The sequence below is a fragment of the Protopterus annectens genome, chromosome 13.part0 (genome assembly GCF_019279795.1).
Source record: "Protopterus annectens isolate FY-2018-M chromosome 13.part0, PAN1.0, whole genome shotgun sequence".
Classification (NCBI taxonomy): Eukaryota; Metazoa; Chordata; order Ceratodontiformes; family Protopteridae; genus Protopterus; species Protopterus annectens.
The window spans coordinates 1,025,259,212-1,025,281,646 of record NC_056747.1 but is presented as its reverse complement, the minus strand read 5'-3'; positions in this window follow the sequence as shown (position 1 = coordinate 1,025,281,646).

Below are 22,435 nucleotides of genomic sequence, written 5' to 3'. Positions count from 1 at the left end.
GGATCATAGGAAGTTACTAAGCTATTGCCCCTGAGGCCCTTACAAGTCTAGCCAAGAATTTAGCCCATGTTTCAACAAGTCATTACCCTATGCCACTGTCCAGCAAGGACGCAGGTGGAATCCCAAGGGTGTATTTTCTGTTCCCCATCCACTTATCCAGGTTGAGCTTAAAAATGTTTAATGCGGTACTCTTCTTTACATGGAGAGGGAGTCTATTCCACAGAAGGGGGCATATCTGGGACACAAATCTGTCCTGCCAATATGTCCTATTGGTGTCACAGACCATGTTGAGGTAACACGTATTGGGTTACTCGAGTGGAGCTTGACTTGCGGATATGCAGCAGTCCCATCAGGGCTGGGTCTGAGATTGCTTTGTATGCCAGACAGAGGTCACCTCTGATGAGTCTGTAGGAGACTGAGTAGAGGGACAGGGCTTTTAGCCTATCTGTGTAGGGTAGATGTTTGAGGCCTTGGATACTCTGGGTGAAGAACCTCTGTTGTCTCTCCAGCTGCTGCATGTGCTTTGTGAGGTGCATGCCAAAAGGAGCATTATACTCAATAATGGGTCATATAAGGGAAGAATACAGGGATATTATGATCACCTTGTCCCTGGATGAGATACCCTTACTAATGAGGTGGGCCATGTAGAAACTTTCCATACAACAGAGGCAATATGGTGGTCAAAAGGTCAGTTTGCTATCAACCTGGGTGCCTAAGTCCCTCTCAACTGATTGCATGCTTAGTACCTTATTATCAATGAGATAATTTGTGGGGGATGTCACTCTCCCCAAAAGTGATTATGATGCATTTTTTTGGCATTCAGCTTGAGGCCATGTTTCTGGCACCAGTCATTTGTTTGGGTGAGACCCGCTTGGAGGATGTCCACATCACTAGGGGAATTGATGACAGCATCCAGCTTGCAGTCATCTGCAAATTTGGTCAGCCATAGCCCACTAGATATGGCCTGCACCTCTGAGAAGTATATCCAAAACAGCAAAGGCCCCAAGACCACTCCCTGGGGTACACCGCTTGTTATGGGTTTACTACTTGAACTGGCTTCCCCTATTTTCACTAGGTGGGTTCTATCAGTGAGCCAGTTTGCTACCCATCTGGTAACATATGGATCGATGCCTAGTTGAGAGAGTTTATCTATTATACCCGAATGAGGAATAGTATTGAAGGCTTTCGCCAGGTGAAGGTAGGTGGTGTGCACCATCTTCCCCTCGTCTATGGCCTTGGTGACTGTCTCAAAGAAGTTAACCAAATTTAACAGACATGACTGCCCCCTGACAAAAGCAAACAGTGTGGGATCAAGTGTCTGGAGGTTGCCAATGTCCTTGTTAATGAGGTCCATGATAATCTGCTCCATGGCCTTGAAGATCAGGCTAGTTAGGCTGATGGGTCTATAATTTCCCAGATTGGTGGATGCTCCACCTTTGTGCAAAGGGATGACAGTAGCTGTCCTCCACTCAGCTAGAACAAAGCCAGTACTCAGGATTTGGTTGAATAGGGTGCCTAATGGTGTTGCAAGTTCTTGCCTGAGTTCATGTAGGATACAGCCTGGGATGTTATCGGGGTCCATAGAGGCTGTATTTTTTGCCTTTGAGAGGGCAGTCGTGACTTGCTCCCTAGAGATAAGGGGAGGGGGGCAGGTACTGGGGATGTCCTGTTTTACTAGCGGGGGACAGAGGAGTGAAGTTTTCACTGGACCTATCTGCCAGCAGGTTGGCTATATCTACAGCATTTGCGTATGTGGTGTCCTTGACCACCAGTTCTGAGCAGATCTGGGTGCTTTCTTTGAGATTGCGAACATATGTGAAGAAGGCCTTATGATTGTCTTTAGTAGATGTGGCTAGTTTGGACTAGAAGTTTGCTTTGGAAGATTTTACTAGTGCTCTTATTTGCTTGTTCAGGCTAAGGCGAGATTGCTTCCAATTAGGCACCTGCTCCTTCTTGGTCCTGAACAGAAATTTTTTCCTTTTATTATAGAGTTTATTTATTGTAGATGCCCACCAGACAGGTTTACTCTTCCTTGAGGAGGAGGAGTTTGTCTTGTCTTGTATTCCTGATTCCATGCAGCTGTATAAATGCTCATATAGTACTTTGGTGTAGGTTTGGACATATGTGCCAGTTCCTGTGGAGGGGGAGGGGAAACTGGCACATATATCCATACCTACACCAAAGTAACAGAGATCACATGTGTATTTGCCAAAGCAATGGTAACACTGACCAGCATGAAGGTAAGGATCGACTGCAAGCTCTAAGCTGCGTAATGCATTAGTTGCAAGGTGAAAATGGAGCTGCTGAAACTGAGCTGTGATAGGATTTTGCTAAGAGTAAAGTGCAGTGATAAGAGTGAAAACCCTTAAAAGTGGTAAAGCAACAAAGTATATTTGCAGCTGTGAAAATTTCAAAATTAGCATGATACTGTTAAGAAACACACAGTATCCTTTTTACTAGAACTTAATATATTTTCACATCCCTAATGAATGTCACAATCTGTGACTCTCAAAGCCTGGCCTGGCTGGCATAGCATGCTTACACAAGGAAGCTAAAGGCTCTTCTGAGAAATTCCTAATGAGTAACTCCCATAACAGTTTATTCATGTAGAACCAATTCTTTTTTGAGGCATGTCTGTGCCTTTCATTTGGCAACAGGCAATGGGCCAAGTATTTCAAGGAATTTTCAACTCAAATTGCTACCTATTGTATGGATTGTGTGTGTGTGTGTGTGTGTGTGTGTGTGTGTGTGTGTGTGTGCGTGCGTGCGTGCGTGCGTGTGTGTGTGTGTGTGTATGTGTGTGTAGACATTAAATGCTTATGCAGTTTGTGCATAAAAAATACTTCATCTAACAATCACATATGCTACACCAAGTCCAAAACAGTAGGTGGAGGAAGTATTTTACATCAAAAATATAAAAAAATCTGAATATACTAATAAAACAGGAAACAAGCACAAAATAAATCAACAGCCCAGTTTATAAGTGTAATAAGGCCCTCCAGGGAGGGTATTATCAGTGAAATAATGGACCTTCCAGGGGGTGGTGAGGGTGTTGTGCCTCAGAACACCCCTGGGTAGTCTCTGTTGAGAATTATTGCTATATATCTATATATATATATATATATATATATATATATATATATACACACACACACACACACACACACACACACACACACACATACATATATATATATATATATATATATATATATATATATATATATATATATATATATAGGTCCTCTTCAAATTACCGAAACGCCAGTTCGCCGACATGCGGAAGAGGAACGCGAAAGGACCGACAACGCAGTTGACCGACATGCTGAAATCCCGACAGCTGGAAGACCGACAAGGGGAACGTATAAGCGCGACTTGGTAAGTATGCGCTAGTGAGGGATTTAGGATTAGGAGCGGACAGGTAAGTGTGCAATAGTGAGGGATTTAGGGTTAGGGTGTGTGAAAGGTGAGTGCGGTAGTGTCGGAGTTAGGGTTTGGGTAATGTAAGTGTGTGTTAGTGACGGGTTTATGTTTTAGGGTGGGTTAAGTAAGTTAGGAATAGGGTGCAGGTAGGGTAAGTGTCTGGTACTGTCGGACCTTAGGGTTAGGTGGGTTAAGTGAGTTAGGGTTAGGTGCAGGTAGGGTAAGTGCGGTAGTGTCGGACCTTAGGGTTAGGTGGGTTAAGTGAGTTAGGGTTAGGGTGCAGGTAGGGTAAGTGTCGGTAGTGTCGGACCTTAGGGTTAGGGTTTGGGTTAGGGCTAGTGGATATGTGATGTAGTGTAATGTGTTGTTTACGTGTAGTGTGTCGGTGTAATGGTGTTCGGTGTTTTGCGTTGTCGGTATTGTGTGTTGTCGGTTGTTTGGTGTCGGTGGTTTGTGTGTCGGCGAACTGGCTTGTCGGTGTTCTAAAGTAGACCCATATATATATATATATATATATATATATATATATATATTTTTTTTTTTTTTTTGACTGGGAATTTCCATTTTTTCCCAAAAGTGTAGGGAGGAAACCTCTCGAGGATCACAAATATGCATTCTAGAACATTAAACAATATACACTACAAAAAGATTTAGATTGGGATTCATAAATGCTTTAACTTTGAGCAAAGCCTATTTACATGGTAATCAGTGACGAACATGTTGTTTGGTATTCACTAAACAGGTCTACATGTCCTGCCAGGCAAGGGTGTGCAGCAGAATATGCTAATGAAGGAATAAGAATGTGATCTAAATACTAATAGGTTCATAGGTTCATAGGCTGGTACTAGTTTATCGGCCCTAGGGCCTATACAAGCCTAGCCATAACAATTCCCTGGATATTTCTTCCCACAATATTTACTTCCCTGGACCCTTGTCTAGCAGGGCGACTGACGTGATCCCTAGGGTGAATTTCCTATCTCCCATCCTGTCGTCAAGGTTCCTTTTGAAGAGGGCCAAGAAGGCGCTCTGCTTGACATGTATGGGCAGTCCAATCCTGCAAATCAACATGGTGGAGGGATTCAGGAATGTATAAAACCTGCACATACACACCATGCTTCATTTAGCCTCATTTCTAATATTCTTTGGAATACAATCACAAAGACATTTAGAAAAAATGTTAGAGGTTGCTGCTGCTTCTATCATTAATCTGTATGCACAACAAGCTTTAATACAATATGCTGTTGCTGCTGCTACCAGACCTTGGCTCAGAAGGCGAAGAGTGTTTAGACAACATTCGACCTATCATGAACTTCATGACATAGAAATAATAGAGAAATCAAGGGTAGACAGGGATACCTTAGAGCATATAATCAGCATCTGTGTCCTCACTTGAGGCCCCAGGGAAATCATAGAGAACCTGTCCAAGTGTAAACCAAAGTATGTGTAGCATTCCAAGAACTAACTCCAGATACATTTCAGAGATTCACACAGGGACATATTAGGGGTGTCACAGGCCTCAGCCTCAAGAATATTACACCAATTGCTTAATGCAATGCTGCAACATGCTAAGGAGCATATCTGGTTCCCACATACCCCAGAGGGGAGAGCTACCACCATGCAACATCTCTAAGCCATAGCACATCTCTCTGAGGTTCTGTGGGCCATAGACTGCACACACATAGAAATAAAAGCCCCACATGTTAAACAGAGAAGGAGGTACTTTAACAGAAAAGTGGTACCCTTGTAACAGTTGCTAAACTGCTTAAAGATCCAAACCAGAAAAGCACCGAACACCTCCAGTGAGCAACAGCCCTCATGAATGGAAGTACCAGCATCAACTGGTTCCAAAGAAATTCCAACAACCATACAGTAATGAAAAAACACACTTTTAATCGATCCAAGCTCTTTCATCTTCAATAGCAAGACTTCATCAGAGATAAAATAAACACAGTAATCTCGTCATTATATACGGAACAACCACCAATCAGGAAAATCGAGTAATTAAAACATAATTCGAATTCAGTTAAATATGAAAACACACACTCAAAGTGTTTCAAGCAAAAAAAAATATTTGTAAATAAAACTTCATTTTAAAATAACATCTTATCAAGTCAATGTTGCAGCTCTATTTTTTAAGACACTGTTTAAAGACAATGGGCCAGATTCACGAAGGCTTGCACGGAGTCTTAGAGTAGAGTAAGACTCCATGCAGCCATCATGTCCAATGAGCGATCCAGGAACAGCCTGTAGGGGTGTGTAAGAGAGCTCCTAAAACGGCTCTTAAATGGACAGGGCTGGGATATGCAAATTACCTCAACTGCAGGTGAAAGGCATGCAAATGAGGTAGATTTGTGATTCAGGAAACCTGAACCTGTCCGAGTAAGAGCAGTGTTATTTGCAGAAATGTACTCAGTTGACAACTGAGTACCATTCTGAAAATAGCAAAATGGAGCCGTGACAGCTCCAAATAAAGGTAGCATCCAGTGCAGGAAACATTCCAATGGCCAAATATACGGCCATTGGAAATGTTTCCTGATGCAATATGAAAATAAAAATAATTTTTTTTCGCCGATTTCCGATGTTTAAGCGTAGTGCAGCGCCGCGCAAACGGGCTGCGCTCTAAAACCCAGAATACTAAAAATTAAAACCCACAAATGTGGATTTTATTGAAATTGTTAATGTACAATGCAAAGGAATGGCAGGCTGAAGACAACATGGCCACAGAGTAGAGGTTGCTAAGGGGGGAAGCTCAGTCTAAGAGATGTAACCAAGCATCAATAGGCAATCCTATGTAAATGAGTGTTAGGATAGTGAATCGCAAGTTTACATAGCAAATGAGCACAGTCATTGGAGTGTAGGAGTAGGATATGGGGAGTAACAGAGTAGAAGATAGGTGACATCACAAGGGGGGTATGTATGAAAGATGTGAAGCTCATTGGAGCAGAGTGGCATGTGTCAGCTGTCATTTATACGTCATGGAAAGAGGTGTGTCAACAGGTAGGTTAGGGAAAGGCAAGAAATGGAACATTTATGCCGTGGATAACACCTAAGTTTCTTGCTGAACGGGTATGCGCGCGTGTGCTCGCGTGTAAATCTGAGTAATACAGAGTGCACGCGTGTAAGCGTGAGTGCGCGCGTTTAAGCCGGAGTAAGCATGTATAAGGCTGTTTAAAGAGTTGTAAGCACGTTTGCGCTGGTGTGCGCATGTGTTAACCCGAATAAGCAAGTTTTAGTCCGTGTAAGCATGTGTGCACACATGTTAGCTGCTGTGCATGTGTTTCCGCTTGTGTGCGTGGCGCTCCCCCCCGAGGAAACAGAAAGGAAAAAGGAAGCACAACAAAGAGTAGGAAGCTACCAGGGAGTACTAGCAGAGCTAGCAGGTGAAAACAATCAGAATCAGGCAATTACACAGGCAGTACACTAGCCCAGCCCAGCCTAGTACTTAAAACTCTGCAAACAACAGTTCAGTATGTTTCTCACAACAGACACTGCAGTAAGCTAATAGAAGTGAAAACTGAAAAAGCTTTACTGAGACAAAGAAATGTTAGGAGTTGCCATTGCTGTTATAAGGCAACATATGCAACATGCTGAGGGTGGTGACAATGGAAATGCTGCTGGACAACCCACAGTGAGAAGATGGAGAAGAGTGTAAAGGCCCAGGGTAACCTACCAGGTGTTACATGAGCTGGAGATAGTGGAGCGCTATAGAGTGGACAGAGACCTCCTGCAGCAAATTGTTGAGCTGTGCAGGCCACACCTCACACACAGAACCAGCAGAGGGGAACCCATCCCAGTGGAAACAAGGTATGTGTTGGCCTAAGAATATTAGCAACAGGTACCTTCCAGAGACCAACTGGTGATATGATGGGGATATTACAGGCATCAGCATCCAGGGTATTACACCAGTTCCTGGATGCCATGTCAGCACATGTCGGTGATCATGTATATTTCTCCAATTCCCGTGAGGTATTGGCAAGCAATATGCGTCTCTTTCAGCAAATAGCGGAATACCCTGAGGTAGTGGGTGCAATAGACTGCACGCACATATGCATCAATGCACCAGCCGGCTACTTACACCATAGATACAGAATTCCTGGTTAAGGTTATACGAAGGAACTGGGAACTTTTGAAGTTGGATGTGAATGTCTCCAGCAAAATCAGAACTCCACCCATAAATGTATATAGGAAAGATAGAGCTTTAAACATCTTTTAGAAAGGAATTATCTTCATAGAGTAGAGTCTTGTAGGGCAGTTGGAAAGTTTAGGTGTGGAAGATGTAGTATTTGTAAGCATATCTCCACCACAGGAAATAAAATAGTAGTACATGAAGTTATCTATATTAAGGGACATTTTGATTGTTTTAGTAGGAATGTTGTATATATTGCTAGATGTGACCAATGTCCAGCATTTTATACAGGTAAAACTTGTCGAACATTAAGAGAAAGGATAGGTGAGCATGTTTTAGAGATAAGACATATGAAAAATACTAATGCCCTGTATAGGCATATTAGACAGCATCCCAAACATGAATTTAAATTTAGTGTGATACAACAAATTATTAAGGATGCTCAAGGATGTGTATTGGATGTCCGTTTGGACATTAGTGAAATGTAGTGGCAAATAAGATTAGATGCCACCACCTATCTGGGCATTAATGACAGTATTAGTATATCCCCTTTGTTAAAGTTAAAACATATTTTAGGATAAAGTTCATGTATAGACCTGGTCCCTTGTAGTATAAGTAACTTTGATCAAGTTTTATTTTTAAAGGTTTATTTAATCATTTTTAATTATTTTTAAACATTATTTTGAATGTTAAGCATGCTTTTATATATTAATATAACTATTATTTTAAAATTCCCTTTGTTGACCAACTAAATATATGGTTCGTTTTAGACAATATGAAATTTGTGTGAAATATAATTGTTACAATAAGTATTTGAATTTTATAGTTAAAAACATGGTTCTGCTTGAAAACATTTTTAAGGAGCATGTCTTTTTAATGTTGTTATGGATACCAATGATGTAATTGAGCGAACAAAGCTCCAGTCCACCAAGAACACAAGCCCAAAAGTTCCTTAACGCGTTTTTATTATTTTGCACAGGTAAAAAGCAGCGTTTAGCCACAAACAGTGTGGCTTCTTCAGAGGAATTTTTAAAGAATAAAGAGTACCTCCTTTTTATAGGAGTTACTAATTACTTAATTAGTAAGCAATTAAAAGCTTAGTTAAAGACAGACAATAAGCCTGCTGTTACATTTACCCTTAGAATTGCATTCAAAGTGCAATAAACAATTGGTTTGCACATCAAAAGCATATGTTATGCACACTAAACACAATAAAACATGTAAATAGTCTAAAACAAAAAGTATATAATAACAATATATCAAGAAAATATATAATATAACAAATAAAAGTATAAACATGTTTTAAAAGGACAACACATTTACTCTAGCTATCAAAAGACCCTTTTGTAATGCAATAAAGAAAGTCAAATCACTAAAAATTAGGAATTACAACAATACTAACTGCGCCTGTGCAGTTAGTATTGTTGTAATTCCTAATTTTTAGTGATTTGACTTTCTTTATTGCATTACAAAAGGGTCTTTTGATAGCCTGAAGTTAGCTAGAGTAAATTGTGTTGTCCTTTTAAAAACATGTTTATACTTTTATTTGTTATATTATATATTTTCTTGATATATTGTTATTATATACTTTTTGTTTTAGACTATTTACATGTTTTATTGTGTTTAGTGTGCATAACATATGCTTTTGATGTGCAAACCAATTGTTTATTGCACTTTGAATGCAATTCTAAGGGTAAATGTAACAGCAGGCAGGTTATTGTGTCTGTCTTTTAACTAAGCTTTTTAATTGCTTACTAATTAAGTAATTAGTAACTCCTATAAAAAGGAGGTACTTTGTATTCTTTTAAAAAATTCCTCTGAAGAAGCCACACTGTGTTTGTGGCGAAAACGCTGCTTTTTACCTGTGCAAAATAATAAAAACGCGTTAAGGAACTTTTGGGCTTGTGTTCTTGGTGGACTGGAACTTTGTTCGCTCGTTTGTCTTCTGCTTTTTTGGAATGATGTAATTGAATTATTGTTTAATTCATAGGTATTTTTAAAGGGAGTGGGAGTTTGGGCTTACTTGTTCTGATGAAGTCCGTGAATGTAGGACGAAACCTAGGTTAACTTCTTTCAGTGTTTTAGTGTACTGTTTTGGTGCAATAAACTTGTCAGTTTTTCTAAAAGAACAGCGTAAGTTCCAGTGTTTGGACTGCTCAAGTTTTCCGTGGTTGGATTTGGGGTAGGGTATACTTCAACCGCAAGGGCTTCCCCTCCATCAACTGCCAGGTCATGTGTGATGCCCAGGGCATAATACTGAATGTGTGTGCAGGCTGCCCTGGAAGCTACCATGATTCCCATATCTGGCGTTTGACGCAGCTGTACCAGACATTTGCCAATGGGGACATCCCACATGGTCACCTAGTGGGGGATGCTGGCTATGCACTGGAGCCGTGGCTGATGACACCCATCGGAAATGCACACACACCTGAACAGGAATGCCATAATGAGGCACAAACACGTAATGTTATAGAGCGTGTGTTTGGGCTGCTCAAGTCACGGTTCTGGTGCCTGGACACATCTGGTGGAGCCTTGCAGTACTCACCAACTACATGTACCCAAATTGTCATGGTATGTGCTACGCTACATAATATGATCCTGCGAAAACAGCTGCAGCAGGACCAGCATAGACCTGGGCCAAACAGCACCTCACCATTGCCAAGGCCATCACAGGCAGAGTGTGACTCGGAGGAGGAACAACCTGAGCCTGTCCCAGTAGGCAGAAGGAGGCGTGCCCAGTATGCTTTGGCCTTGGCAAAGAGGCAACGAATAGCACATACACTGGCTCAGTAGGAACTCTGGAAATGATACCTCTCTCCGACTTGCACATATAGTAAAATGGATGCCTAAGTTGACACTACCTGCTTTCAAACATGTACAGGGAGTGTAGTATGTGCATCCGACATAGGCAGCCCTGCAGCACCACCTAAGGCATGATTGCCATGTGTTAAGCAATATAAAGCAGTGCCAAACAGCATTTACCACCATGTAGTATATGCAAACAAAATCGCACACACCAACTAGCACAACTGTGGTCAATGTTCAGTAATACTGGGCAACGTCCAGCAATGTTGGTGAATATTGAGCAATGTCGGACAAGCCTGGTCTAAGTAGGGCATAGCTGAACAAAAGCCAACATGCTCATATTTGCTTAATGGGCCCTTAAGCAGTCTGGTCTGCTCAGTATGAAAATATAAAGCAGTGATGGGCCTCGAACCCAGGATACTATGCACGATAGCCCAAGTACTGAACCACTAAACCATGACAGTATTGCAGTAGCCAGCATGTATGAAGGAATGTTGATAAGTCTATGCAAAGTATTTCATGGAAACCCTGCAGGCACAGCATAATCCTTGTCGAGTTATGACACAAAGATGAGTCCTGTAGTGAGAACAGAACCTGACTTCCAACACACACAGTATAAATGTTAATATCGGTCATGTTGGCACACATCAACCAATGTAGTGGACCTCGGATAGCAACATACTGAAAGCTGACATTGGGCATGCTCACACACTTGAATAAATGAGACAAATGTCAGGCAACAAAACATGGAATGGCAGAACTGGGCATGCTCACACACTTAGGCCATGTCTGAGTACAGCAGTGGGCCATGCATATCTGGCAGTTGCATGTGTTAACCCAGGAACCTGTCACTATACAGCAATCCGCCCTGTGCACACAGTCATATGACAACAGACACATCTATAATATAGTGGAACCCTGTCATAATCAAATATGTTCTGCAGATACCGATGTTGTTCATAGAAACTGGTAAAGCAAAGATGATAAAGACCTGCAAACAGTATCAGCAATAAACATTGTGCATCTTGAACATTAGCATAGGTTCAAAGGTCGATACTAGGCTATCTGCCCTAGGGCATGTACAAGCCTAGCCAGAGTGTGTTTGGCATTCGCAACCCTGTCAGATTACTACACAATGTGTGTGTGAATAGTAGGTCACACAAGATAGCCCATGTACGTTTAGGCTAGTGTGCCTCTGTCTAGCAGGGACACAGAAGATATCCCAGGGTAAACATACGATCACCCGTACAGTCGTCAAGATGTCTCCAGTAGGTCGTCAGTGGGTGGCTCTGCCTATGTGAAACTGGGATTACATTCTGGAGTGAGTGGAGCCTCTGGGATAAGAATCTGTCCCTCCACAATGTCCTATTAACATCTGTGCTGAGGTATACGTCCCTGGAGTGTGTAGCTCCAAGGGAGTTGGATATCCTGAAGTGGAGCATGTCCAGTAATGCTGGGTTGGGTATATCTGTAAACAACAGGCACACATCATATCCAAGTAGGTGGTAAGCGACTGAGTAGAGCTGGAGTTACTGCATCTGAACTGTGCAGGGCATCTGTGTGAGTCCCTAGATCTGCTTGGTGAGGAACTTCTGTGGCCAGTACAGTTGCTGCAGGTGTTGGGTAAGGTACACCCCAAATGTGGCATTGTAACCAAGCATGGATGTGATGAGTATAGGGGCACAATGACCTCACTCGATCTAGATGTGAAACCATATGGGATAAGGTGGCCCACACAGAAAGTGTGTCCAACCACTTTGGCAACGTGAATGTCAAAGGCGATAGTACGAACAAGTCATGTCCCCAAACCCCTAACAACTCCTACCGTATGTAATGGAGTACTACCTATGTGGTAATGTGTGGGCATGTTGTTATTCCCAAAGGGGATGACTATGCAACTAATGGCATTTAGCTGTAGGCCATGGCTCAGGCACCAGTCATCCATCTCTGTGAGACCCTGTTTGAGTATGCATGTGGCAGCTGGAGAGCTGATCATGGCACCCAGTTTGCAGTCAAGTGCAAACATGTTCAACCATATTCCCCCTGTGGTAGCCTGTACATCAGACAAATATATACTGAACAAGAGAGGTCCCAGGACCGAGCCGTGTGGGATGTCACATGTAACTGGTGTATAGTCAGACATGGTACCTGCAATTCTGACCATGTGGGTGCTATCCCTGATCCAGGTATCAATCCATCGTGTGAGATATGTGTCCATATCAACGCTGGTGAGCCTATGCATAATAGCCCAGTGGGTTATTGTGTTGAAGGGTTTTGCAGGGTTCAGGTAGGCTGTGTGGACAGCCGTCCCTATGTCGATGGACCTGTTAGCCATTTAAAGAATACAAACAGGTTCAAGAGGCAAGATCTGCCCACAACAATGCTGAAATGTGTAGGACACAGTGTCTGTAGGTTCCCGATGTCTATGTGTATGAGTCCCATTACAATACGCTCCATAGCTTTGCAGAACAGGCTACTTAGGCTTATAGGGCAATATTGTCTGTGGTCCATTGTGGCACCAACTGTATGGAACGGGACCACTGTCTCTGTAAGCCATTCCTTGGGTACATATACGGTGGTAACTCCGATACTGAACAGTGATGTAATGTGAGGGTTGCGTCTGTCATGATGCCCGTGTAAGATGCAGGCTGGGACACCGTCTGGTCACATTGATACTGTGATGTACGCTTTGGGGAGGGCTGCACTCACCTGTTACTGTGTGATGTCAGGGAGGTTATACACTGTTGGGATGGATATACTCCTTAGGGGGATGGGTGGGAGACATCTGCACTGAACCTGTTTGCCAGGATGTTGGCAATGCCAGTGGGTTCAGTGTAGGTTTAGTCAGTATGCAGTAACTCACAGCATATCAGTGAGTGTCCACCCAGGTTCCTGACATAACTGAAGAAGGCTGTGTGATAGTCCTACGTGTCTGTTGCAATTGTCTGGTAGAATCGGCCCTTAGAAAAGTTCATGAGTGATCGTAGCTGTCTGCTAGTACAGATCACATATGCCTTCCCAGGCTGGGATTGTGCTCTATCATGTAGTAGCTTCCTCCTGATGTTGTACAGCTTATTAATGGCTGGGGTCTACCACACAGGTACCCTGCCATTAGAGTAGTGAGTCCTGTTGTTATTTGGGATAGCACAATCCATGCAGTCCACTAGGTGTCCATAGAATGTGTATGTAAAGGATGAAGCGGTGTGAGCCATATTTACCACTGTCTCAGGGTCTCTGAAGGATACCACCTTGCTTCGGTGACGTGAGACGTTGGCTCATGAGAAGTTCACCAAGATTACTCAGGATAGGTGTGTGGAGGGTATATGTATGTCCAGTGAGATACATGTATGTTCTGACCTTACCAATGAGGGGTATATCGCTGGTGTGGAACATAGAGTCCCCATGTTGGTGATGATCACGTCCAATATGTATTTCCCCTTGTGGCTGTGCTGACTGGTTGTGCCATAGCATATGAGTCTACAAATTGTAGCGACTGTTGGGTGAGGGTGTCGGGGCTTGAGTAGTATCCCCAGTCAATATTTGTGTATATGAAGACACACAATATAATGGTGTTTGTGGAGACCTTCATATTCTCCATAGTTCCCACGAAAGCCGAGTGTGGTTCCTGAGTTTGGGAGTGTGTTCTGTAGCAGGCAACAAACTGAAAGGCAGTATTGCACAATGGTAGTTGTATATGTATGGTCTTTGATGCTTTGTGCAGTGCTACTAACCCGGAGGTGTGTGTATCTGTGATGTATATGTATACTCCCCCTAGTTGTGTTGTCTGTTCCAAGTCTTGTTGTCAGACAGCATGGTATGAAACATAACCTGGTAGTGCTGGTGTGCATAAGTGAGCCTGAACCAGGCGTCTGTCAGTGCACAGATATCGCTATCCTCCATACTGAGGAGAGTCCTCAGTGGCCGCAATATGAGGTTAACACAACTGCTGTTGAGCAGCATTACCCTTAGTTTTATTTAACCTGTAATGTCTATGGAGGTGTGTTTGTCTTCTGAGCCCTGCTTAAAAAAGGCACTATGGTGGTAGCAAGAGCCTTAGCCAGCATTCCAAAGTCCAAGGGTGACAGGTACAAGCTGTCCATAGTGAAGCTACGTGGCATGTTGAGTATGTCACCATAGGCTGACAGACACTGTATCCCCTATGAATTAAACACATTTGTTAGGCAACTGTTAAATGTGATATGTGTGTCCATATACTGTGACATCATAATTGGTGGGTGTAAGATGCTAGACAAGGTCAGGGTCATACTGGCCTGGGCTATATGATCAGAGTGTTCCTCCATGTATCATGTCATGTGGTCCAGGGAGTAACGTCTGAGGTTATACACACCAGCATGGACAATGATGGTGCCAGTTCTGTACTTGCTTTGGAGTGACCTGACTGCCTGTGTCATGCGGCAGATCCTGACACCCAACAGACAGCCCAAAGTGACTATTCCCTTGTTAGGGCTGGTGAGTGGTACGTCAGTGTGTCTGATAATAAGTGTCGCCTATTACAAGTGTATTAGGTGTGTTGTTTAGCCCAAAGGGCAGTGACTGTGTGGCACACTGACATTGTGAACTATGTGATATGTGGGTATTGTCGTGGGGTAGCAGGTGTGTGTGTGTGTGTGTCTACTTTGGAGGTCTCTGCTGCTTAGGTAGAGTACATTTACAGCATCCGAGTATGTCTATGTGTGATAATGTGGTTTGAGTGCTGTTGCTAGAGGATATGTGAGACTGATATGTGGTGTGTGTGGTTACCTTCACCACCTGTTAGACTGTGCCAGTCATGAGTTGAGAGAGTTCAGCACCCTGTATGTCTATATAGGTGCATCTCACACATATATCTGAGTTTGTCGGGAGGAGGAGAGGGTTGTCTGTGTCCATGAGGCAGATGTGACATTGTGTCAATATCACAATATCCACCAGCTGGACTGAAGAGTACACACGAAACCGACCCATGGACATGCCAGGATATTATCATGACATACTCTGTAGCCTGATCACAAAGGATCAGTAGGGTGTTAAGCGTGTAAAAGAGTATAACAGGGATTAGTGCTCATGTTCGTTGGTGTTTTGTAAAGAGTAGCTGAGAAGGAGTCCAGACTGAATCATGACACCTCCTTCAGCTATGTCATAAATAGCAATGTACACCCATATATGTCCTGAGTCAGGGCCAACTGTACCTGAGTGACAATGCCGACATCATGACAGACAGGCCCATATGTACATTCCCATCTCCCACTGACAATAGTCCACATCATCATACCAGGAGATATCACATGTAGAATGGATGAGCAGCTACCCCCACTGCCAAAAGCATGGCAGCAAGTGGAATACATTGATTCCCAATATGTGTCATGCACAAACTACAGAACAAACAGATCATGCACCTGAACAGTCATCTGAGCCTCACCCCTTACACAGGATGTGGAACCGTTGAATGTGTCACAGCTACATATGGCACTCCCCACAAGTGTTGGTGCACAACACACCATGGGAAGTCAAGTCCAGTACGCCTATGAAGTCTGATCTGCAAGGTCAAGGAGTCCATCATGGTTGCAGTCATAAACAGAGCTATTGGAAGCTGACATACACACAACCCTACCAACCGTGGTATGTTCATGTGCGGATCATGGTTCCCAAACATGCTAGACTGTTTGCAAGGCAGCCACCCAGGACATACATCAATGAACACATCTACACGTGTCACATAGACTTTGAATAGCCCTTTATCAACATCCCAGACATATGTAGTATCCACAAAACCAACAAGCTGTGCATAAATATGTGTTGACATATGACGGAATGTCAATGTGTCCACAGATAGATCACACAAGGTAAGGATTCTGAGGTCTTGTTCAAGCTGTTGACACCTGCTGACCCACATGGACCATTCCTGGAATGGCATAAAACAAAGTGTACACACATCACCATGTCCAGTCTGATGATGTCACCATCCTATAAATACAGCAGGAGAAGGGAAACCAGCCATTAAAGCAAATAACGCGCCGTGTTAATGTGTCTGTCTCTAGTATCATAACATAGTTAGGTAGGGGTTTGAATCCTGCAAACAGTGAGTGTGTGTGCAGTTTCCTTTGAGAGGTGTCCCCTTTTTGGAGACTGGGAAAACTCACTAAAAGAGGTACATTCCTCTTTGGAAAGACTGATGATGTCACCATCCTACAAATACAGCCAGAGAAGGGAAACCAGCCAATAAAGCAAATAGCGCACCATGTTAATGCGTCTCTCTCTCTCTAGTATCATAACATAGGTAGGGGTTTGAATCCTGCAAACAGTGAGTGAGTGTGTGTGGGGGGGGGTGTATGTGTGCAGTTTCCTTTGAGAGTTGTCCCCTTTTTGGAGACTGGGAAAACTCACTAAAAGAGGTACAGCCTCTTTGGAAAGACTGATGATGTCACCATCCTACAAATACAGCCGGAGAAGGAAAACCAGTCAGTAAAGCAAATAGCGCACCCTGTTAATGCATCTCTCTCTAGTATCATAACATAGTTAGATAGGGGTTTGAATCCTGCAAATGCTGATTGTGTGTGTGTCACTGCTGGTCAAGGCGGTGTGGGTTTTGCTTTTACTATGGTATGACATAGTATGATTAAAACAGTAAGTGCATTGCACACATCAGGTATCTGCATGGCAAATATATATGTGTACATGTCCCCTCAATCAGTACATAGGTGTGAAGCCTGCATACTACATGAATACAGTTGTTTCCATTGACAGGTTGTGCCGCTGCTTCTCAGATCATAAGTCACATATGTATGTATGTGACAAGGCCATCCAATGTCATGTTCTGTGGCACACACACCCATGACAGTTACTTAAGAGTAGTGTGAGTGAGGGTATATGCCTGGGGTATATGTCAGACATGGTCATACACAACAAAGTCTGCCAAGAATGGACAGTCTTTATAGGTGTATGACTGCCTTGTGGATATGCATTCAGGCCTCTAATCTCTTATGTGATACACCTTGGGACTCCACAATACCTATGGATATGTGGATACCAAGGGACACATGACATAACATGGGTCTGTATGTACACAATGGAACCCAACATACATGTTGAGGGCTACCACCTGTGTGGTACTGATGGGATAGTATGTATAGTACATGAGGATGACTATGCCATAGTCGGCTTACTGCTGTACAGCATGTATCAGACAACAGGTATCTGTCTGTATGATACCCTTGTGTAGGCTATGCGTCCCATCCAGGGAATGCATTGTAGGCCAATCCATGTATTTCCAGATTTGGATGGACACATCCCTAGTGTGTCTGCATGTACCTAAGGGGGCTATATGACAAACAGGTGTGGTCACAGTAACGGGTGGCGGTCATTACCACTGGTTAGTGTTATAGTGTAGCACCAGAAGGATCCAATTGATACTGGGTTCCCTACTACTGTGTGTCATTTGTCAGGACATCATCCAATGATTGCTTATAGTCATGCTGTTGAGGTTGCATATACTACCAGACCACAAATCATTGACAGATATTAACGGTATCACCCACAGCATAGTGTCAACCCATGTCATACACATGTCTACCCATGTTAGTACATAACTGTAGTAGAATGCATACTGGCCATTGGAAGATGCTATGAGATGTTAACAATGTGTACGACAGGGTATGCCACACATCCCATGTGTCCACTATGCACGTACATCCAGACAGTGCACACCCACCATGTTCACAGATGTACACGTGCTAATCTGTACTGCACACATCACACACGTACTGTCCACTCACTAACACATGCTGGCAACACATTACACTTCAGCCAAGTGGCACATGGGTGGATAATACATACTCAGACCTAACAGTGGTGTAAACAATGCTACATTGACAGTCAGAGCTTTGATGCATAATGTCTGCTCAGATATACCTACAAGGATGTAGATACACTTCCTTGTTGACAACTTGCTATTATTGCTACACTGTTATAGTGTCACCCTGTGCATCAGCACCATGTTAGCCTGTCCCTCCATCAATAATGCAGATGACAGGAGGTGGCACAGGTATCATCATATGCACAGGGCTTTTTGTTGTTTGCCAGAGCCTGACATTGACCCATCCAATTGACATGTCTCTCTCTGTGTGTGTGTGTGTGTGTGTGTGTGTGTGTGTGTGTGTGTGTGTGTGTGTGTGTGTGTGTGTGTGTGTGTGAGGGACAACAGTGCAGCATGGGCCAATGTTGATGTAATGTGTGTGTGTATGTGTGAGCCCTAGTTGTTTGCTTAATGTGTGTGTGTCTGCATGCACACAGCTCCACCATGTGGCTGCCATATACGATAGTTTGTGGGACAGCCACAGACTGTACCTGCTAGGCTGTACAGATCATTGTCTCTGGCCACGGACACAGTACCTGTGCCTGGCAGGGGGTGCTACGGACAGTATCAGGTACCAACCCTGACTGGGTACTGTCATCAGAGGCAGAGGTATGACGACTGGACCCATGTCCCTGCTGGGATTGGCCAGAGCCACGTGCATGTGGTCTACTGGGACGGTCAATGGACAGGCCAGCCCCAGCATTCCTGGGGCTGGTACTGCCACTACGGGAGTGGCTGTGAACTGTGGGCCGTCCATGACCACTGCCAGCTGTTGCTGTTGCTGGCATGTGTCCGCGTCGACGTTGCAACTGTCCCGCATGTTCCAGGCTCATGGAAGACATGTTGTGGAGGGCATCTAATGTCTCCCCCCAACGTCTATCAATGACCTCAGTGTAGGTCCGGATGGCACCGGCAAGGTCATGGATGCTGTCATTGATAGCGGTGTAATGCGCCCTCTGTGCCCTAAGTCCCTGCCTGGTGTACCATTCCATACGTGCCTGAGCCTGCATTACACCCCAGAACATACTGGTCATCATAAGACCTGTGAGGGCATGCCTGCCAGGGGCAATACAACCAGTGGTGCTCCCCCGAGAACCCCTGGACCTCCGCCTATGTGGTACCATTCTGGGTCTACGGCTATGGCTGCTGTGAGGGGATGCAAGTGCCATGGGTACCACACTCTCCTGGTCAATGCCAACTGTATGCTGTCCCTCGCCTATGTCCATTGGTGGTGAGGGATGTATTGACAGTATGAGTGTGCGCATAGATGGGGTTGAACACTGTGTACTGTCGATTGGTGGACCAACGACAGACCCTGTCAAATCTTCCTGTGCCAAAACACATGTGTCATTATCACCACTATTCATGGCAGTGGCTTCAGGTCGCCTGCTGCTTTCACCAACCCCTAACTCAGCACCTGTTAGAGGAAGACAGGAAACACACTTTACGGTCTGCACATGCACACATGGACACATGGACACATGCACACATGCACACATGAACACATGCACACATGCACACATGAACACATGCACACATGCACACATGCACACAAGAACACATGCACACATGCACACATGCACACATGAACACATGAACACATGCACACAGGAACACATGCACACATGCACACATGAACACATGCACACAGGAACACATGCACACTCCTCACTATAGCAGATACACACACACAACAGCAATCCAAAACATACTGAATAGTGGTTGATGGTGGGTGACAGTATCACAAGGCAAACAGTCACGTCACATGTGTCAGCATGCAGAATATGTGTTGATCAAGTCCATGCAGTGTGAATGTAGACAGCCATAGTTAATGACAGTGTACATGGCTGTGGTGCATGTGTGTACATGTTCAGTGATTGCCTACACCCTGGAACACAATGTGTACAAGGACACAGCATTTCTGTGCAAGTATTATAAACTCTGCAATGTCCTGTGCACCATCACTCACAGGTATACATACCATGGCTGCATGTGTTATCTGTGTGTCACATGGATTTCCATGTCTGCATGCAGTGGTGCATGTATACGTGATGGAATACCAATCCTGGACATGGCCATTGTACAGTGGTTATGGTGAGTGTGGGTCATATTCCAGATATGCCAGTGCCAGCCATGACATTGCATGGTACATAACTGCAGCATTCAACATCACACATACCCAATGTGTGTCATGTGACCTATATACCCAATATCATTCCAGGACAAATATGTGTCACTTTGTACAGAATGTGACTACTATGCATATTGTGTATAGTTGCATATGTTTGCACACATACAACATGCTATGCATAATGTGTATAGGTGCATATGTGTGCACACACACAACATGGAGGTGCAAAGCAATGACAGCTATGTGTAGTACTGTGGTCACTGTAACTGTAAGGGGTGTAGTACCATTAGCCATCATCATCATGCATCATGTGGTCACTCAAGGCCACTAAAGTGTGCTAGACCACTGCCTAGCATGCTGTACCTGAACCGCAGTGCAGTGGCTAAGTTCACAATTACACAGCCACGTTGCACAAGGGTGAGTGAGTTGCCCAATAGGGAGCATTGCCTAACATGACTGTGTTATGTGTTGAAGAGTGTTGCACAGCCCCATGCTAGGCCCCTACCCCTCAGGTATATTATGTGTGGTATGTGGATGACATGTGGGATACTGAAGTGTGACCTGGCAACGGGTGCCCGGTTACACTATGTGTAGCATGTTGAGGTGTACTGCGTATGACAAACGTGTTATGTTGTGTACATGTGTGTCAACTATGCCTATCCAATGTGCAGTACAGTGTTGCCACATTTGTGTCTGGTGCTCTGTGCATTGCATGTGATTGAGGCAGCTACTGACTTTACTGAGATGTTTAACGTCTCACAGCAAACATGCACAGCATGCCTTATGCATAGGTGTGTTATGTGTACATGGCCTACACCTCACCTATGACATGCACATTTCAATACCAATTTTAAAGTGTTAACACACTTACCAGCATGTATCGTCTGCCCTGCTGTCACACCAGAGGGACCTACAAGAATATGACACAGTTTGTCAGTGGCCACAACTGTGGCATTGCTACTGTGAGTGTGCTAAACTACAGTAGAACAACAGGCATAGGTGTATGGATGCTATTCAAAATATCAGTATTGCACACAATAGGCAGCACAACTGCTAAACACAGTACACATCTCACATATGCATAATCTAACAATACAGGTAACAGTAGTCTACAGCTAGGGCATGTTACCTGCACACTCCATGTCACCATGCTGGGTGGCTCCGGCCTCCATGATGACACATGTGTGATGTTGTTGCTGCTGTAGGCCAGGAGCCACCACACTTAGGAGCAGTTCCTCCACTCTGGTGAGGGGGGGGTGTATGGCCACCCCACCACCTGTGGCAAGCTGTTGTCTATGGATATCAGACTCACGCTGCCGGACATGTCTAATTAAATCACTGCAGTGATGGTGTACCTGCTCAGATGTCCAGTTATGCATGCCTATGTCATTTACCCGACGAACAAGATCTTGCCACAGTGCAGTACGCTCATGCTGGTGCTGGCTGGCCCTGGAAAACAGCAGGGTATAGTGCTGAACCAGGCTGTGGTGGATATCCTGTTCCTCTACGGCTGTGTAGGATGGATTCCTTTGATGAGCCATAAGCCTGGAAGACAAGTAAACGATATGTGTGAGCAGGTCATGTGGTACACTTAACATTATACAGTACAGATATCAGTTAACTGCCATATATAGCATCTGTTCGTCTGTCAGAGGATACACACATTCAATACCACATATCAGTGCTCAGCCCACAACTGGCTGACAGTGCCTGCCACACTCCATATAACAAACCAGTATACACCAGTACTCGGCACACTGTTTGGGATCTAATGCACAGCCTCGCCATGGGGGTACATATCAAGCTAATGCATGAAGAAATATGTCATCCATTGCAATGAATGTGAAGTACAGTTACAGTATAACCAGTAACCCACCCTAGTCGTTGATATGTTAGGTAGGGGTATGGCATCAACGACTAGGGTGCACAGTTGTTAATATAGCTGGCATACTGCTGTAACAGAGTATACATGTTGCTAGGTACACATGCAAACCCCGCAACACACATGTGATTGCGGACATGGTACAGGCATCATTACACACACATCAGACATTCATACAACACACAAATGTATGCTGACACAGATGAGCATTTCCTGTGT